Raw genomic sequence first — 17,606 nt, 5'->3', positions numbered from 1 at the left:
GCTGTGAGGTGATGAAGAGCCTGTTGCCCAGGTTACCGCTGTGAGGTGATGAAGAGCCTGTTGCCCAGGTTACCGCTGTGAGGTGATGAAGAGCCTGTTGCCCCGGTTACTGCTGTGAGGTGATGATGCACCTGTTGCCCAGGTTGCTCCGTCTCGCGAGCATTGGGATCCCAAAGCTCCGCCCACTCATTGTTCCTGCCCAAGGTAGCCGCGCATGCGTCGTGACCCCGCCTTGTGCAAGATGGCGGCCAGTGATCCCGCTGACCCGGGCCTGTCACCGCGGGGCAAACACGAGGCCTGTGGACTCTGATTCCGCGCCTGAGGCCTACACCGGGTGTTTATTAAGCTCCCTGGCCCAACCACGGGTCCACATCCTCCCCCGCGCCCACAATCTCCTACCGCCTACCCGAAGCGTCTCTTCGGCCAACGTCTGCTGCACCAGCCGCGCATGCTCATTGAGGGAGATCCGGGCTCAGCGCCGCCCACCGCAGGAAGCCCCGCCTCATTCTCACTCCGATTGGTTGGAGGACCAACCGCCCGCTCGGTCCTCCAGCCCCGCCCCCGCTCTTCCTATTGTTCTGGAGCTGGCGTCAATCGCCCGGGCAGTGTGAGCTGAGCATGCGCAGAGCGAGCACTGGAGACACACGGACGCTGAGACGAGCTCAGGCTGGAGCCGGACTCTACACCGGGTGAGAATCAGCGGGGCGCAGGGGAGTCATCGATCGGCAAGTGGGCGGGGAGGCTTCATAAACAACTGGTGTAGGCCGCAAGCCCCGAGTAATAACCCGGAACTCCCGCGTTTGCAGCGACGGATTTTTTTCTTCCGGTAACAGGCCCGGATTAACCACCATCTTTGTGCAGGAAGGTTCAGAGTGCAGCCCGCTCGCTTCACGGCGTAACCGCGCATGCGCAGCCAACTTGGCAGGGCAACAATTAGTGGGCGGGGCTCCAGTGCCCAGGACAGAAATCATTGCCTCATTTATTTTATTCCCACTCTCCACAAATCGTATTTCTCACCATCTCTCCTGAAGGCGTTGGTAAGTGCCCAGCTTATGATTTACATCCCACACAATTTTAACAGAAGAGCCCCAGAGCTGGGTCCCCTTGTATACTCCCAGGGTTCGACTCCCCATGTACAGTCTCACGGTTTGAATCCCCATGTACAGTCTCACGGTTTGAATCCCCATGTACAGTCTCACGGTTTGAATCCCCATGCACAGTCGCAGGGTTAGAATCCCCATGTTCAGTCGCAGGGTTAGAATCCGGCGCACAGAAGTGGAAATTAGGCTTCAGTGTTACAAGTTTCATCGGTTATAGCCTTTTAAAATGTTTGTGGTCAGGTATTCAAATTCCCGGATAACTCTAATCCTGGGTTTAAAGGAGGGGAGAGCTGTGTTTAAATCAAATAGTTTTTTGGAGATTTTCTGAGAGAAGAATCTGGTCAGTTTGAAACTCTGAAAGTGAAATAATTGGTTGGAAATTTCCAATTAGTTGTTTTTGACCAGGGAGGAGGAATTCTGTAACAAGGAAAGAACCGGGCAAGATTTGAAAGGTTTTAACAAAGAGTTCGAGAGACTCTTACATTTGGGATCTTTATTTTGTCCACTCGAGGAGTTAGATAACAAACTTCCTCATGTGAATGTAGAGCTGGAGTATTAGGCCGTGATCTGTTTACATGTTCATCTTCTGTTAAATACATTTTCTGAGTGAATTTAAATTTAAAACTTGGTTTGCAGACTCTATCCGCACAGCAAAGGTGAGAGAGATGCTGTGGGGCACATGCTAAGTCCATAGCTGAAAGTGATTAACAGTCTAGGTTATGGGTTAAATGATCCCAGGCATGTGAAGGAACATTGTATAGAAACTAGAATTGTCTGTTCTGTATTTCTATCCTGTACTTACAGTGATGACTTTTGTAAACTCCTTTTACAGGATATTAGAAAGAGAGGATTTATAGATGGGAAACTCAAACCAAACATCATATCAAGATCTGACAGAGTCACTCGATTCATCAGGACCTGAATATTATCGGCCTTTGAATGTGGAAGGAGAAATACTTGTCTGTTCTGTCTGTGGGAAAGGATTTCAAACATCAGTGTGAGTGGAAAAGCACCGACACACACACCCGAGTGAGAGTGTTCCAGTGCACTGACTGTAGAAAGGGCTTTAACCAGTTACACAGCCTGAAAAAACATCGCACCATTCACAGCGGGGAGAAACCATACACGTATTCTGTGTGTGAACGAGGCTTCAACTGATCGTCCAACCTGGAAAGGCACAAGGACACCTGCACCACGGAAAAAGCGTGGAAATGTGGGGAATGTGGGAAGTGCTTCAATTACCCGTCTGAGCTGGAGATTCATCGACGCAGTCACAGTGGGGAGAGGCCGTTCATCTGCTCCGTGTGTGGGAAGGGATTCACTAAGTCATCCAAACTGCTGATGCACCAGCGAATTCACACCGGGGAGAAGCCGTTCACCTGCTGTGTGTGTGGAAAGGGATTCACTCTGTCATCCAACCTGCTGGCACATAAACGAGTTCACACTGGGGAGAGGCTGTTTACCTGCTCTGAGTGTGGGAAGGGATTCACTCAGTTATCCACCCTGCAGAAACACCAATGAATTCATACTGGGGAGAGACCGTTCACCTGCTCTGAGTGTGGGAAGGGATTCACTCATTCATCCGGCCTCCTGAATCACCAGCGAGCTCACACTGGGGAGAGGCCATTCATTTGCTCAAAATGTGGGAAGAGATTCACTCGGTCATCCAACCTGCTGGCACACAACAAGCAAGTTCACACCGGGGAGAGGCCGTTCACTTGTTCCGTGTGTGAGAAGGGATTCGCTCAGTTATCCAGCCTGCTGACACACAAACGAGTTCACACTGGGGAGAGGCCGTTCACCTGCTCCGAGTGTGGGAAGGGATTTGCTCAGTTATCCACCTTGCGGAATCACCAGCGAGTTCACACTGGGGAGAGGCCGTTCACCTGCTCCGAGTGTGGGAAGGGTTTCACTGATTCATCCAGCTTGCTGATACACCAGCGAGTTCACACTGGGGAGAGACCGTTCACCTGCCTCGTGTGTGAGAAGCGATTCAGTCGGTCATCCAACCTGCTGGCGCATAAACGAGTTCACACTGGGGAGAGGCCGGTCACCTGCTCCGTCTGTGGGAAGGGATTCACTGCACTAGCCAGTCTCCAGAAACACCAGCTAGTTCACACTGGGGAGAGGTTGTTCACCTGCTCGGAGTGTGGAAAGGGATTTACTCAGTCCTCCAACCTGCTGGCACACAACAAGCAAGTTCACACTGAGGGCAGGCCATTCACTTGCTCCGAATGTGGGAAGGGATTCGCTCTGTCATCCGGCCTCCTGAAACACCAGCGAGTTCACACTAGGGAGAGACCGTTTACTTGCTCCAAATGTGGGAAGGGATTCACTCGGTCATCCGACCTGCTGGTACACAACAAGCGATTTCACACTGGGGAGAGGCCGTTCCCTTGCTCCATGTGTGAGAAGGGATTCGCTCAGTCATCCGACCTGCTGGTACACAACAAGCGAGTTCACACTGGGGAGAGGCCATTCTCTTGCTCCGTGTGTGGGAAGAGATTCATTGTGTCATCTGACCTCCTGAGACACCAGCGAGTTCACAATTGACTCCAGGGGTTGGAATCTGCTGTTAATCACATCCGTTACTGAACCATGTTCATTCTGGCAGTTGGAGTTTGTTTCTGCCGATGTTAATAACCCTATAACTGGGCTATAGTTTAATATTCTGTAAATGTCAAATAAATAGGCTTTCTTTTAAACACCGTGTGCCTAGTCCTTGATATCTCAAATGATAAGACGAGCTGATTGAGGACTTGTTCAGAACTGAGTGGAATACATCTTGGAACGGAGTTCCCACAACTTTTTAAAAGATGAATCTACAAGATGTCCAAGTCTGACATTCGATTTCACCCGATGGGAAATATTCTGATAATATGTTACTGTCACAGGGCAAAGCAGCAATGTTACTTTAACATCAGTTTAATCAAACTCAATGATCTCAATCCGATCCCCACAGTTAAACGTCTCCTTAAAGCTGACGGTGTCGGTAGTTCTGCAGCTCATTTCTCAGTGTTCATTCTTTATTTATTCATTCATTCTCGGGAGGTGCGCGAGCCGGGTTGGCATTCATTGCCCATCCATAATTGCCCGTTTAGGAGGTGGTGAGCCGCTGCCTTCTTGAATCGTGCTGCAGTCTATGAATGAGAGGGGATATCATAGAAACATATAAAAATCTGATGGGATTGGACAGGTTAGATGCAGGAAGAATGTTCCCGATGTTAGAGAAGTCCAGAACCAGGAGTCACAGTCTAAGGATAAGGGGTAAGCCATTTAGGACTGAAATGAGGAGAAACTTCTTCACTCAGAGAGTTGTGACCCTGTGGAATTCTCTACCACAGAAAGTTGTTGAATATATCTAACGAACTGACCTCAAAAGGGAGTTAAATATGGTCCTTGCGGCTAAAGGGATCAAGGGGCATGGAGAGAAAGCAGGAATTGGGTACTGAAGTTGCATGATCAGCCATGATCATATTGAATGGTGGTGCAGGCTCGAAGGGCCAAATGACATACTCCTACACCTATTTTCTATGTTTCTGAGGTCAGGATGGTGCGTGACTTGGAAGGGAACTTGGAGGTGCTGGTCTTTCCATACACCTGCTCTCCTTGTCCTTCTACACGGTGGAGATTATGGGTTTAGAAGGTGCTGTTGAAGAAGCTTTGGTGACTTGTTGCTCTAGTTGGTGCACACTACAGACATAGTGGTCCTCATCTTTTTAATACAAGACAGGCCTCAGCCCAGTCATTTGTTCCCAATGTTGATACAGTAGTTCAAGACGTGCCAGGTATCAGGAGCAGTATCGAGAGGTGCCAGGTATCAGGAGCAGTATTGAGATGTGCCAGGTATCAGGAGCAGTATCCAGAGGTGCCGGGTATCAGGACCGACATAAATTATCTTCATTTATTCATATTTTAATAACTTTTTCTGAATGTGAGCCATGCCAAGTGCCAAGATATCGGACCACCATAGAAAATGAGTTTGACACCCCTCGTGTTGAGGGAGCTTTATTCTGATTTTATCCCATGCTGTACCTGCCCTGTGATGTTAGAAAAGTTCCCTAGATTCTAGAACAGTCCCAGCGGATGGGAAAGTAACAATTGCTCATTGCACACAGTACTCAGCCTGACCATTTATTATGAGCATAACAATTGGTGACGAGGTAATGAACCGCGCAAAAATGCAAAGAACAGTCGGCAACCTGGAGAAGTTCTCAGAGGGGGACGATTGGGAGGCCTTCGTCGAGAGACTCGACCAATACTTCGTAGCCAACGAGCTGGAAGGGGACGAGAACGCGGTCAAACGAAGGGCGATCCACCTAACTGTCTGTGGGGCAACAACCTATGGCCTCATGAAGAACCTCGTGGCCCCGGCTACACCAACAGAGAAATCCTACAAAGAACTGTGTACGCTGGTCCGGAAGTACCTAAATCCTAAGGAAAGTGTTTTAATGGTGAGATATCGGTTCTACACATGTCAATGATCGGAGGGCTAGGAAGTGGCGAGCTACGTCGCTGAACTATGGCGCCTTGCAGGATATTGTGAGTTTGAGGGATTCCGAGAACAAATGCTCAGAGACTTTTTTGTACTGGGCATCGGACATGAGACAATTCTTTGCAAACTGTTGACTGTTAAAACCCCAAATCTGAGTAAAGCCATAACGATAGCCCAGGCCCAGGCATTCACTGGAGTTCAGAAGAATGAGAGGGGACCTCATAGAAACGTTTAAAATTCTGACGGGGTTAGACAGGTTAGAAGCAGGAAGAATGTTCCCAATGTTGGGGAAGTCCAGAACCAGGGGACACAGTTTAAGGATAAGGGGTAAGCCATTTAGGACCGAGATGAGGAGGAATTTCTTCACCCAGAGAGTGGTGAACCTGTGGAATTCTCTACCACAGAAAGTTGTTGAGGCCAATTCACTAAATATCTTCAAAAAGGAGTTAGATGGAGTCCTTACTACTAGGGGAATCAAGGGGTATGGTGAGAAAGCAGGAATGGGGTACTGAAGTTGCATGTTCAGCCATGAACTCATTGAATGGCGGTGCAGGCTAGAATGGCCGAATGACCTACTCCTGCACCTATTTTCTATGTTTCTATGTCCACCAGCGACAACACCAAGCAGCTTTTGCAGAAGAAGTATCGGCCAGTACTGTGCATAAAGTAATGTCGATTTTGAGCAGAAATGTACAGGGCAGAATGTACACGCCGGCTGCTGTGGCCCGACCTCAATTGACCCAGAGTCCGCCATCATCTATTAATGCGAGGCAGTTAACACCCTGTTGGCGCTGCGGGGGTGATCATTGGCCCCATCAATGCCGCTTTAAGAACTATGCATGCAATGGTTGCAGAACAATGGGACACCTCCAACGAATGTGCAGGTGAGCTGCAAACCCTGCAAACTACCACGTTGCAGGGGAAGATCAGTCCTCAGTGGATCAGACGGAATTGGAAACTCGTACGGAGGAGGCAGAGGTGTACGGGGGTACACATGTTCATGACGAAATGCCCACCAATAATGTTGAAAGTTGAACTGAACGGTATTCCAGTGTCTATGGAGCTGGACACGGAGGCAAGCCAGTCCATAATTAGTAAAACGGCCTTCGACAGGCTGTCGGGGAAGAAGGCACACAGGCCAAAGCTCAGCCCCATTCACACCAAACTAAGGACTTATACAAAGGAACTAATCCCTATAAATGGTAGTGCTGAAGTCATAGTCTCCTATGATGGAGCAGTACACGAACTCATGCTGTGGATTGTGCCAGGGGATGGCCCCACGTTGTTTGGCAGAAGCTGGCTGGGAAAAATCCGCTGGAACTGGGACGACATCCGAGCGCTCTCGGCAGTTGATGACACTGCATGTACCCAGTTTCTAAGCAAATTCCTTTTGTTATTTGAGCCAGGCATTGGAAGTTTGTCAGGGGCGGAAGTGCGGATCCATTTGGTTCCCGGTACCCAACCCATCCATCACAGTGCTCGGGTGATACCGTACATGATGCGTGAAAAAGTGGAAATCGAGCTGGGCATGCTGCAACATGAAGATATCATCACACTGGTGGAATTCAACAACTGGGCCAGTCTGATTGTTCCGGTACTCGAGGATAGTACGGTTAGAATTTGTGGGGTTATAAAATAATGATTAACCGTTTATCGCTGCAGGACCAGTACCCGCTACCCAAGGCAGTCGACCTATTTGTGACCCTAGCTGGAGGAAAGACATTCACCAAGCTGGACATGATGCAGGAGCTGGAGGAGTCTTCGAAGGGCCTCACCTGCATCAGCACGCACAAAGGTCTGTTTATTTACAACCGGTGCCCCTTCAGGATTCAGTCGGCTGCAGCGATCTTCCAGCAAAACATGGAAAGCCTGCTAAAGTCAGTTCCTTGCACAGTGGTCTTCCAGGACGATATATTGGTACAGGTCGGGACACCATGGAGCACTTGAAGAATCTGGAGGAGGTTCTGAGTCAGTTGGATTGCGTTGGGCTCAGGTTGAAATGCTCAAAGTGTGTTTTCCTGGCACAGGACGTTGAATTCTTAGGAAGGAGGATTGTAGCTGATGGCATCAGACCCACCGATGCTCAGACGGAGGCCATCAAGAACACGCTACGACCACGGAAAGTGACGGAGCTGCGGTCGTTCCTGGGACTCCTTAACTACTTCGATAATTTCCGACCTGAGTTAAACACCCTGCTAGATCCCCTGCATGCTCTATTGCGCAAGGGAGATGACTGGGTATGGGGGAATTCACAAGAGGCTATCTTTAAAAAAGCCAGAAATTTACTGTGTTCTAACAAACTGCTTGTCCTGTATAACCCATGTAAACGACTAGTGTTAGCTTGTGATGCATCATCATATGGGGTCAGGTGTGTGTTACAACAGGCTAATGAATCGGGAATTTTGCAACCGGTTGCGTATGCATTCAGGAGTTTGTCCAAGGCCAAAAGGGCCTACAGCATGGTTGTAAAAGAGGCTCTGGCGTACATTTATGGGGTAGAAAAAATGCACCAGAACTTGTTTGGCCTCAAGTTTGAGCTTAAAACTGACCACAAGCCGCTCATATCACTGTTCTCGGAGAGCAAAGGGATTAATACCAATGCCTTTGTCCACATCCAAAGATGGGCGCTCACGTTGTCGGCATACAACTATGTAATTCGCCACAGACCGGGCACAGATGCTTTCAGTTGGCTACCATTGCCCACCACTAGGGTGGAAATGGCACAGCCAGTGGACTTACTTATGGTCATGGAGGCATTTGAGAACGAGAAATCCCCTGTTACGGCCCGCCAGATTAGGACCTGGACCAGCCAGGATCCTTTACTTCCCTGGTAAAAAAAACTGTGTCCTCCATGGGAGCTGGTCCAGTGTCCCAGTGCAGATGCAGGAAGCGATTAAGCCATTCCACAGATGCAAAGATGAGCTGTCCCTGCAGGCGGACTGTCTCTTGTGAAGCAATCGTGTGGTTTTGGCCAAGAAAGGCAGAGACACATTTATTTGTGAACTGCACAGCACCCACCCAGGCATCGTGATGATGAAAGTCATAGCCAGATCCCATGTTGGTGGCCAGGCATCGACTCAGATTTAGAGTCATGTGTGCACCAGAGCAACACTTGCTCTCAGTTGAGCAATGCACTGCTAAGTTTATGGTCCTGGACATCCAAACCGTGGTCGAGGATCAATGTAGACTATGCGGGCCCATTCTGAGGCAAAATGTTTTTGGTTGTCGTAGATGCTTACTCAAAGTGGAATGAACGTGCAATAATTTGTGTAAGCACATCCACGGCCACCATTGAAAGTCTACGAGCTATGTTTGCCACGCATTTCCTGCCCAATGTCCTAGTCAGCGACAATGGGCCGTGCTTCACCATTGCCGAATTCAAAGAGTTCATGACCTGCAATGGGATCAAACATGTCACACCTGCGCCGTTCAAGCTCTCATCCAATGGCCAGGCAGAACGGGCAGTTCAGACCATCAAGCAAAGTTTGAAACGCGTGTCGGAAGGCTCCCTGCAGACCCAGTTGTCCCGAGTACTGCTCAGCTACCGCACCAAACCCCACTCACTCACAGGGATTCCCCCGCCGAGCTGCTCATGAAAAGGGTGCTTAAAACAAGGCTCTCACTGGTCCACCCTGATCTACATGATCACGTGGAGGACAAGCGGCTTCAACAAAGTGTGTACCATGACTGCGCAAACTTGTCATGCGATATTGAGATCAATGATCCTGTGTTTATGCTCAATTATGGACATGGGCCCAAATGACTTGCTGGCATAGTCACAGCCAAAGTGGGGAGTCGGGTGTTTCAGGTCAAACTGACCAATGGACAAATGCACAGAAAACACTTGGACCAAATTAAGCTGCGGTTCACCAACAGCTACGTACAACCTGAAGAGGACACCACCAACTTTGACCTTCCAACACACACACACGTGGTAACTGACATCAAGTTGACCACGAAACAGAACTCATCATCCCCAGCAGCCCGGCAAGGCTGGCTGCCCAACAGCCCAATGAAGAACTGACCAACCCAACCACACCAGTATTTGTACCGAGACGATTGACAAGGGAACGCAAAGCCCCAGATCGTCTCACCTTGTTAATAAGTGTATATTGTTGACTTTACGGGGAAGTGATGTTATGTATTTAACCCCTTGTAACCTGCATCACACCTGTCCACCAGAGGGCCTACCTGTTGGGAGTCCCAAGGGATCCCAGCATCCCTTGGGAGCACAGTATATAAACAGACCACCCACAAGTGCCTGCGTTCTGGAACTACAGTAAAGGAGCTACGGTCACACTTGCTCATTACACACAGTACTCGGTCTGACCATTTATTATGAGCATAACACCCTCCTTGTCACATCCTAGCTGTTTAAAATCCAGATTCATCGCATTCTCGGATTTTTCTCCATTTCACTCCTGAACTTGTTGCGTGATGCTGGCGTTTAGTCCCAGTCACTGTTTGTCCTCCAGTACCTTGCCAAGTAGTAATTCTGAGCTTGTGGGTCAATACTGAAGGTGCTGCATGATGGGGGGGTGGGGGGCCTAGTCACTGTTTTCCACAATCAATCAACCTCTGTATCTTTAACTAACAGTGACATGGAAAGAGGGAACTGAATGATCTTTTCAACACCTGTCTAGTTGAGAGGAAGAAAATAAACGAGAAGTTGAATCTGAGTTGGGAAATACAATTAGAGAATCATGGTTCAATATGTAATCTAAATTATTTAAAATCAAATCAATTGTTACAATTAATATATTCATCTCATGCCAAGTGGGAAACAAGTGATGTCTGGGCTGTGCAGGAGCGTTTGCGCCCGATTACACAGCATGTCTCCGCTCCAAATTAACTTCTTTCAGTGTTGCTAGAGCAAAAAGCGATTATGGCGGATGTCCTTACGCAGAGGGCTCCGCGTGGTTGAATAGGCCCTATCTCCATCAGTGGGGGCATAACGTGCAGGCGCGTGAAGGGCTGCTGCCCGGAGACCGTCTCCCTGCGTGGAGCATGCACGGTGCGGCTCCTGGAAACTGAGCGCGGCCTCAGCAACACCAAGTGCGGATCTCAGGCCCGAGTCAGAGCCCACCCGCCCGGGGGCAGTGAGAGGCTCCCCCACACAAGGGCAACAACACCTTGTATTTATACAGCAGGCCCAGCAATTGCAGGCCGCTCTGTCCAGGGGTGGGCACTCGGTGCGGGTAGGAGGCGCTGCCGGGCCTCCTGTGGGGCTCTGTTTGTTGCAGCAGTTTGAGCGGGAGTGGGGATGGAGTAGAAGCTGCTGGGTTTCACCCCAGGTACTTCTGGGCCCAGTGAGACCAACAATTGCCCATGTGGGGCTGTCCGGAGAGGTGGGCTCTGGGCCTAGTGGGACCAACAATTGCCCATGTGGGGCTGTCCGGGGAGGTGGGCTCTGGGCCTAGTGGGGCCAACAATTCCCCATGTGGGGCTGTCCGGGGAGGTGGGCTCTGGGCCCTGGGCCTAGTGGGACCAACAATTCCCCATGTGGGGCTGTCCGGGGAGGTGGGCTCTGGGCCCAGTGGGACCAACAATTCCCCATGTGGGGCTGTCCGGGGAGGTGGGCTCTGGGCCTAGTGGGGCCAACAATTCCCCATGTGGGGCTGTCCGGGAGGTGGGCTCTGGGCCTAGTGGGACCAACAATTGCCCATGTGGGGCTGTCCGGGGTGGTGGGTTCTGGGGAGATTAGATTGTTAAACAGACACTGTGCACAATATAAAAGAGTTTTAGGATTAAGTATTTCTGCAGAGGCTTTACGTCCTTTTTACATATACAGATTTGTTTAAATTCATTCTTTGGATGTGGCAGTCACTGGCAATATATTGCCACTCCCCAGTTTCCCGTTGATTGCTGCAGTCCGCATTTGCTCCCACAGTTAGATAGGGAGTACCTGGAATGGCAATATATGTCTGATTCAGGATGATGTGTGACTTGGAGGGGAACTTGGAGATGTTAGAATCATAGAATGGTTACAGCGCGGAAGGAGACCATTCAGCCCGTCGAGCCTATGCTGACTCTTTGCAAGAGCACTTCAGCAAGTTCCACTCCCCAATCCTTTCCCCGTAGCCCTGCAAATAGTTTTATTTTCGATAATTATTCAATTCCCTTTTGAAAGCCACGGTTGAGTCTGCCTCCACCACCCTTTCAGGCCGTGCATTCCAGATCCTAACCACTCGCTGCGTAAAAATTTTTTTTCTTATGTCACCTTTGGTTCTTTTGCCAAGCACCTTGAATCTATGTCCTCTGGTTCTCGACCCTTCCGCCAATGGTGGTCACTTTTTTATAGTGCGACCCCATAAATGACCAGATTCACTCAGCTCAATTTCACAACCTGCCATCATTTTTTCTCTCTCATACTCCCTTTTTCCTGTTTTATATTCATTTCCCAGGGCATTAGAAGTGGAGGATTTGCAGACGCGAAGCTCAACCCAAACATCACATCAAGATCTGACAGTCACTCGTGTCATCATGACCTAACTATCACTAGTCTTTGAACATGGAATCAAAAAGCAGCGTTGACAGCGGGGAGAAACCGTGTACATGTTTGTTGTGTGGACGGGGCTTCAGTCGATCCTCTGGCCTGGCGAAACACAAATGCAGTCACACCGGGGAGAAACCGTGTAAATGTGGGGTCTGTGGGAAGTGATTCAATTACCCATCTGAGCTGGAAAATCATCAGCGAGTTCACACTGAGGATAGACCTTTTAAATGCTCGGACTGTGGGAAGTGTTATAAAACTTCCAGGGAACTGAGCTGTCATCAACGTGTTCACACTGACAAGAGTCCATTCAGGTGCTCTCACTGCGGGACTGGGTTCAGGCGATCATCTGGACTCACTGTACACCAGCGCACTGACACTGGGGAGAGGCCATTCAACTGCTCTGAGTGTGGGAAGGTATTCACTCGATCATCCCACCTGCTGACACATCAGCGAGTTCACAAGTGACTGCAGGGGTTGGATTCTGCTGTTATTGCTGCTGTTCATTCTGATAGTTAGGCTTTGTTTCTTCTGATGTTAATAACTCCTGTAACTGGGCTGGAGTTTAATCATAGAATTCTTACAGCACAGAAGGAGGCCATTTAGCCCATCGAGCCTGTACCTGTGCAGGAGCATTTCAGCTCGTCCCACTCCCTCGCCCTTTCCCCATGGCCCTGCACATATATTTCTTTCAGGTTCTTATCCAATTCCCTTTTGAAAGCCACGATTGAATCTTCCTCCACCACTCTTTCAGGCCAGATCCTAGCCAATCGCTGCATTAAAAAGTTTTTCGTCATGTCGCCTTTGGTTCCTCTGCCCAATCACCTTAACTCTGTGTCCTCTGGTTCTCGATTCTTCGGCCAATGGGAACAGTTTCTCTTTATCCACTCTGTCCAGACCCCTCATGATTTCGAACACCTCTATCAATTCTCCTCTCAATCTTCTCTGCTCTAAGGAGAGCAGCCACAACTTCTCCAGTCTAGCCACGTGACTGAAGTCACTCTTCCCTGGAACCATTCTTGTAAATCTTTTCTGAACCCTCTCTAAAGCTTTCACATCCTTCCTAAAGTGTGGTGCCCAGAATTAGACACAATATTCCAATTGTGGCTGAACCAGTGTTTTATAAAAGTTCATCATAACGTCCTTGCTTTTATACTCTACGCCTCAAATTATAAAGCCCAGGATCCCCTATACTTTGTAAACTGCTTTCTCATCTTGCCCTGTCAACTTCAATAATTTGTGCACATATACCAGCAGGTCTCCCTGATCCTGCACCCACCCTCTCTCAAAATATACCCTTTCATTTATATTGCCTCTCCTCATTCTTCCCCCCAAAATGTATCATTTTGCACTTTTGTGTGTTAATCTTCATCTGCCAAGTGTCCACCAATTGCACCAGCCTGTCTATGATCTCTTGAAGTCTATCACCATCCTCCTCACTGTTCACTAGACTTCCAAGTTTTGAGTCATCTGCAAATTTTGAAATACCGCACTCTACATCCAAGTCCAAATCATTAATATACATCAGGAAAAGCAGTGGTTCTCGTACCGACCTATGGGGAACACCACTGTATACCATTCACCACTACTCTCGCTTTCCTGTCACTTAACCAGTTTTGTATCCATGCTGCCACTGTCCCTTTTATTCCATGGGCTTCAACTTTGCTGGCAAGCCTATAATGTGGAACTTTAACAAACAAATTGGAAGTCCATGTACAGATCATCAACCACTTTGCCCTGATCAGCTGTCTCTGTCACCTCATCAAAAATCTCAATCAAATTATTTCAACACGATTTGCCTTTAACAAATCCATGTTGGCTTTCCTTAATTAATCCACACTTGTCCGAACCATCTCCATTGTTCAATTGCAGTTTTGCCTGCCAAGCTTTGATTCTAATTTACCTGGGCCAGATCCATTCTCATCCCACTGAAATTGGCTTTCCTCCAATTAAGTATTTTGACTATAGATTGCTCTCTGTTCTTTTTCATAGCTAACCAAAACATTAGGATACTACGATCACTGTTCCCTAAATGTTCCCCAAGTGAAACATGCTCCACTTGACCCACCTCATTCTCCAGGACCAGATCCAGCAATACCTCCTTCCTCATTGGGCCGGAAACATACTGATCAAGAAAGTTCACCTGAACATGCTTTTGAAATTCTTCCCCCTCTCTGCCCTTTACATTATTACTATCCCAGTCTATATTAAGATAATTGAAGTCCCTGTTATCACTATTCTATAGTTCTTGCACCTCTCTGTAATTTCCCTGCAAATTTGCTTCTCTCTATCCTTCCCACTGCCATCAGAGGACATTCGCAGGCAGCCTACAAGATATCCCACACTGATACACAGGAAGCTTTGGCCTGGATATCCAACTTAGATATTGACATTTGATTTGCTTTGCTACTGCTATACAAAAGAAGAAGATGATGAGTAGGTGGCCAGGATATTCTGGATAGAAGTCAAATAAATCAGCTTTGCTGTAGATTTTTGACTTTCCCACCTGAGTGTTTAGCATCACATGGCTGGAGCTCAGAGAGAACAATCTGGGGGGAGGATTGTACGGCGGGAACAGAACTTCAGCCTGGACACAGTCCTTCAGAGCCACACTGAGAGGAGCAAATGGCACTTTGGTCTTTCTCAGCTCTCTTCACTGACAGCAAAGTCGCCGTGCGAGGTAATCTTGAGGTGTGTAAGAAAAGTGTTCCAGCCGTCTCGTCCATGGTTCAGAGTTCCTGGGCATGGAACAGAAGGCTCCTTTACAATAGTGTTTAGAGTCGGGAAGAACAACGGTGAATGCTGGGAACGTGCTGTCCAATCAGAGATTGGTGTAAAACTGTGATTTGGTCCTGACTGAAAGTGGAACGGCAGGTTTATGTTTCCAGTATAAAGATGACTGTGGTAATTATTCTAGGAAGATTTAATGTGTTTGTGGGACAGTCCTGAGTCTACCATTTTAAGGCAGGCATTAACACATTTAAAACAAATCCGTTTAAAATAAATTGGTTAAAGTCTGCATTAAAATAGCAGACGGAGAAGTTCACAGGAGCCTGTTAACTGCTAGTACAATTATACAACAAGACATTTTATCTCCAAATAAAGGACCTGCAGTGTGTTTTCAGGAATTCCCTGTTTTAGTGATGTGTGCAAGTTAGACACCAGGATAACTAAAAATACACAACCCGGAACTTCCACTGGTGTGTGATCCCGACAGTTACTCTGGGATCACTCCCACTGCGGAACTCCACCACTGACCCCGCTGAAGGTTGTAGGCTCATGGAGTGGAGCCTCCAGGAGTTAGCGCCTTGCCCGTATCCTCAACAGCTCAACAGAGTCAGGGATTGTTGCCTAAAATTGGAAGATAGCGCACGTAGTTCCCATTTTCAAAAATGGGGACAAATCAGAACCAGCTAAATAACAAAATAGTAAAATATTTTACAGGCACATCAATAAAATAAGGAAGGCTGGGATGGGAATAGAGCCATTAAGGGATAGACAGGATAATACCATCGGTAACGGTGGAGAGTCGGCAGCAATATTAAATAATTATTTCGCTTCAGTATTTACCAGGGAGATAGAACAGGTGGACATGACATTGGATGATGAGATTAGAAATTAGATAAGTGCATTTAAATTAAAAAAGGGGATATATTAAATAAACTAATCATGCTCAAAGAGGATAAAACCCCTGGTCCGGATGGATTGCACCCACGCATTTTAAAATAATCTAGGGAAAAGATAGAAAAGGCATTACTGTACATGTTTAGTAATTAGTTAGAAAAAGGTGTAGTGCCAGATGACTGGCGGATAGCTAATGTAATAGCTATATTTAAGAAAGGGGACAGAACATGTCCAGATAATTATAGACCAGGCAGTTTAACATCGGAGGTAGGAAAAATAATGGAATCCCTGCTGAAGGAAAAAATAGAAGAACATCAGTCATTGAAAGTTGCCATGCAGGTACAGCAGGCGGTGCAGAAGGCAAATGGTATGTTGGCCTTCATAGCTAGGGGATTTGAGTATAGGAGCAGGGAGGTCTTACTGCAGTTGTACAGGGCCTTGGTGAGGCCTCACCTGGAATATTGTGTTCAGTTTTGGTCTCCTAACCTGAGGAAGGACGTTCTTGTTATTGAGGGAGTGCAGCGAAGGTTCACCAGACTAATTCCCGGGATGGCTGGACTGACATATGATGAGAGACTGGATCATCTGGGCCTGTATTCACTGGAGTTCAGAAGGATGAGAGGGGATCTCATAGAAACATATAAAATTCTGACAGGACTGGACAGGTTAGATGCAGGAAGAATGTTCCCAATGTTGGGGAAGTCCAGAACCAGGGGACACAGTCTAAGGATAAGGGATAAGCCATTTAGGTCTGAGATGAGGAGAAACTTCTTCACTCAGAGAGTTGTTAACCTGTGGAATTCTCTACCGCAGAGAGTTGTTGATGCCAGTTCATTAGATATATTCAAGAGGGAGTTAGATATGGCCCTTATGACTAAAGGGATCATGGGTTATGGAAAGAAAGCAGGAAAGGGGTACTGAGGTGAATGATCAGCCATGATCTTATTGAATGGTGGTGCAGGCTCGAAGGGCCGAATGGCCTACTCCTGCACCTATTTTTCTATGTTTTCTATGTCTATGTTTCTCAAAATATATTATGAATAGTCAGCATGGATTTCAAAAGGGAAAGTCTTGCTTGATCAACATTGAATTTTTTGAAGAGGTAAGAGAGTAGACAATGATAATGTAGTTGATGTAATTTATCTAGATTTTCAAAAGGCCTTCGATAATGTACACCATAATAGACTGATGAACAAGGTCAGAGAATGCAGAGTCAGGGGACAAGCAGCAGAATGGATAGCAATCTGGCTTCAAGACAGAAAGCAGAGAATAGGGGTAAAGGATAGCTATTCACAGTGGCAGAATGGGGTAGTGGTGTCCCACAAGGATCAATGCTGGGACCACTGCTGTTCACAATTTATAATAACAAATTATATTTGAAACCAAAAACACAATTTCCAAATCTGTGGATGACACCAAATTGGGGGAGATAGGAGGACTGCAAGAAATTACAGGAGGACATTACTAAACTTGCAGAATGGGCATATATTTGGCAAATGAAGTTTAGCACGGATAAATGTGAGGTACAGGTGCAATGTCCTGAATCCGGAATTCTGAAAACCGTAATTATCCGAAAACCGGCCATTTTTGAGGCGGCCAAGATGGCAACATCGGGCGGCGAGGGACGAGGAAACCGGTAAAAAACACAGTGCCGGGGGCCGCGGGCGGCATGAATCGGCGGCCAGTGAGAAGCGCCAACAGCGAGGTCTGAAATCTGGCAAAAGGCAAAAACCGGCAGGGATTCAGTCCCGAGGTTGCTGGATTTCAGACGTTGTACCTGTATTATATTTTAGTAGGAAGAAGAGGGAATTAATTTATTTTATGAAGGGTGTGAGAAGGGCGGGGTAGGGGAACAAAGGGATCTCGGAGTACAAGTACACAAATTACAAAAAGT

General features: G+C 47.7%; 1 protein-coding gene and 1 pseudogene across 1 annotated transcript in view; one reads left to right on the top strand and one right to left on the bottom strand.

The window, feature by feature from the left end:
* LOC139274094 (putative zinc finger protein 735) overlaps positions 1–17,606 on the bottom strand; it is a 73,690-nt gene that overhangs the window by 5,639 nt on the left and 50,445 nt on the right. The window lies entirely within an intron of this gene.
* LOC139273492 (zinc finger protein 271-like) lies at positions 960–3,792 on the top strand (annotated as a pseudogene).

The sequence above is a fragment of the Pristiophorus japonicus genome, chromosome 9 (assembly GCF_044704955.1).
Source record: "Pristiophorus japonicus isolate sPriJap1 chromosome 9, sPriJap1.hap1, whole genome shotgun sequence".
NCBI classification, from domain to species: domain Eukaryota; kingdom Metazoa; phylum Chordata; class Chondrichthyes; family Pristiophoridae; genus Pristiophorus; species Pristiophorus japonicus.
The sequence above is the reverse complement of the archived record's forward strand: the minus strand, read 5'-3'. Positions and strand labels throughout refer to the sequence as shown.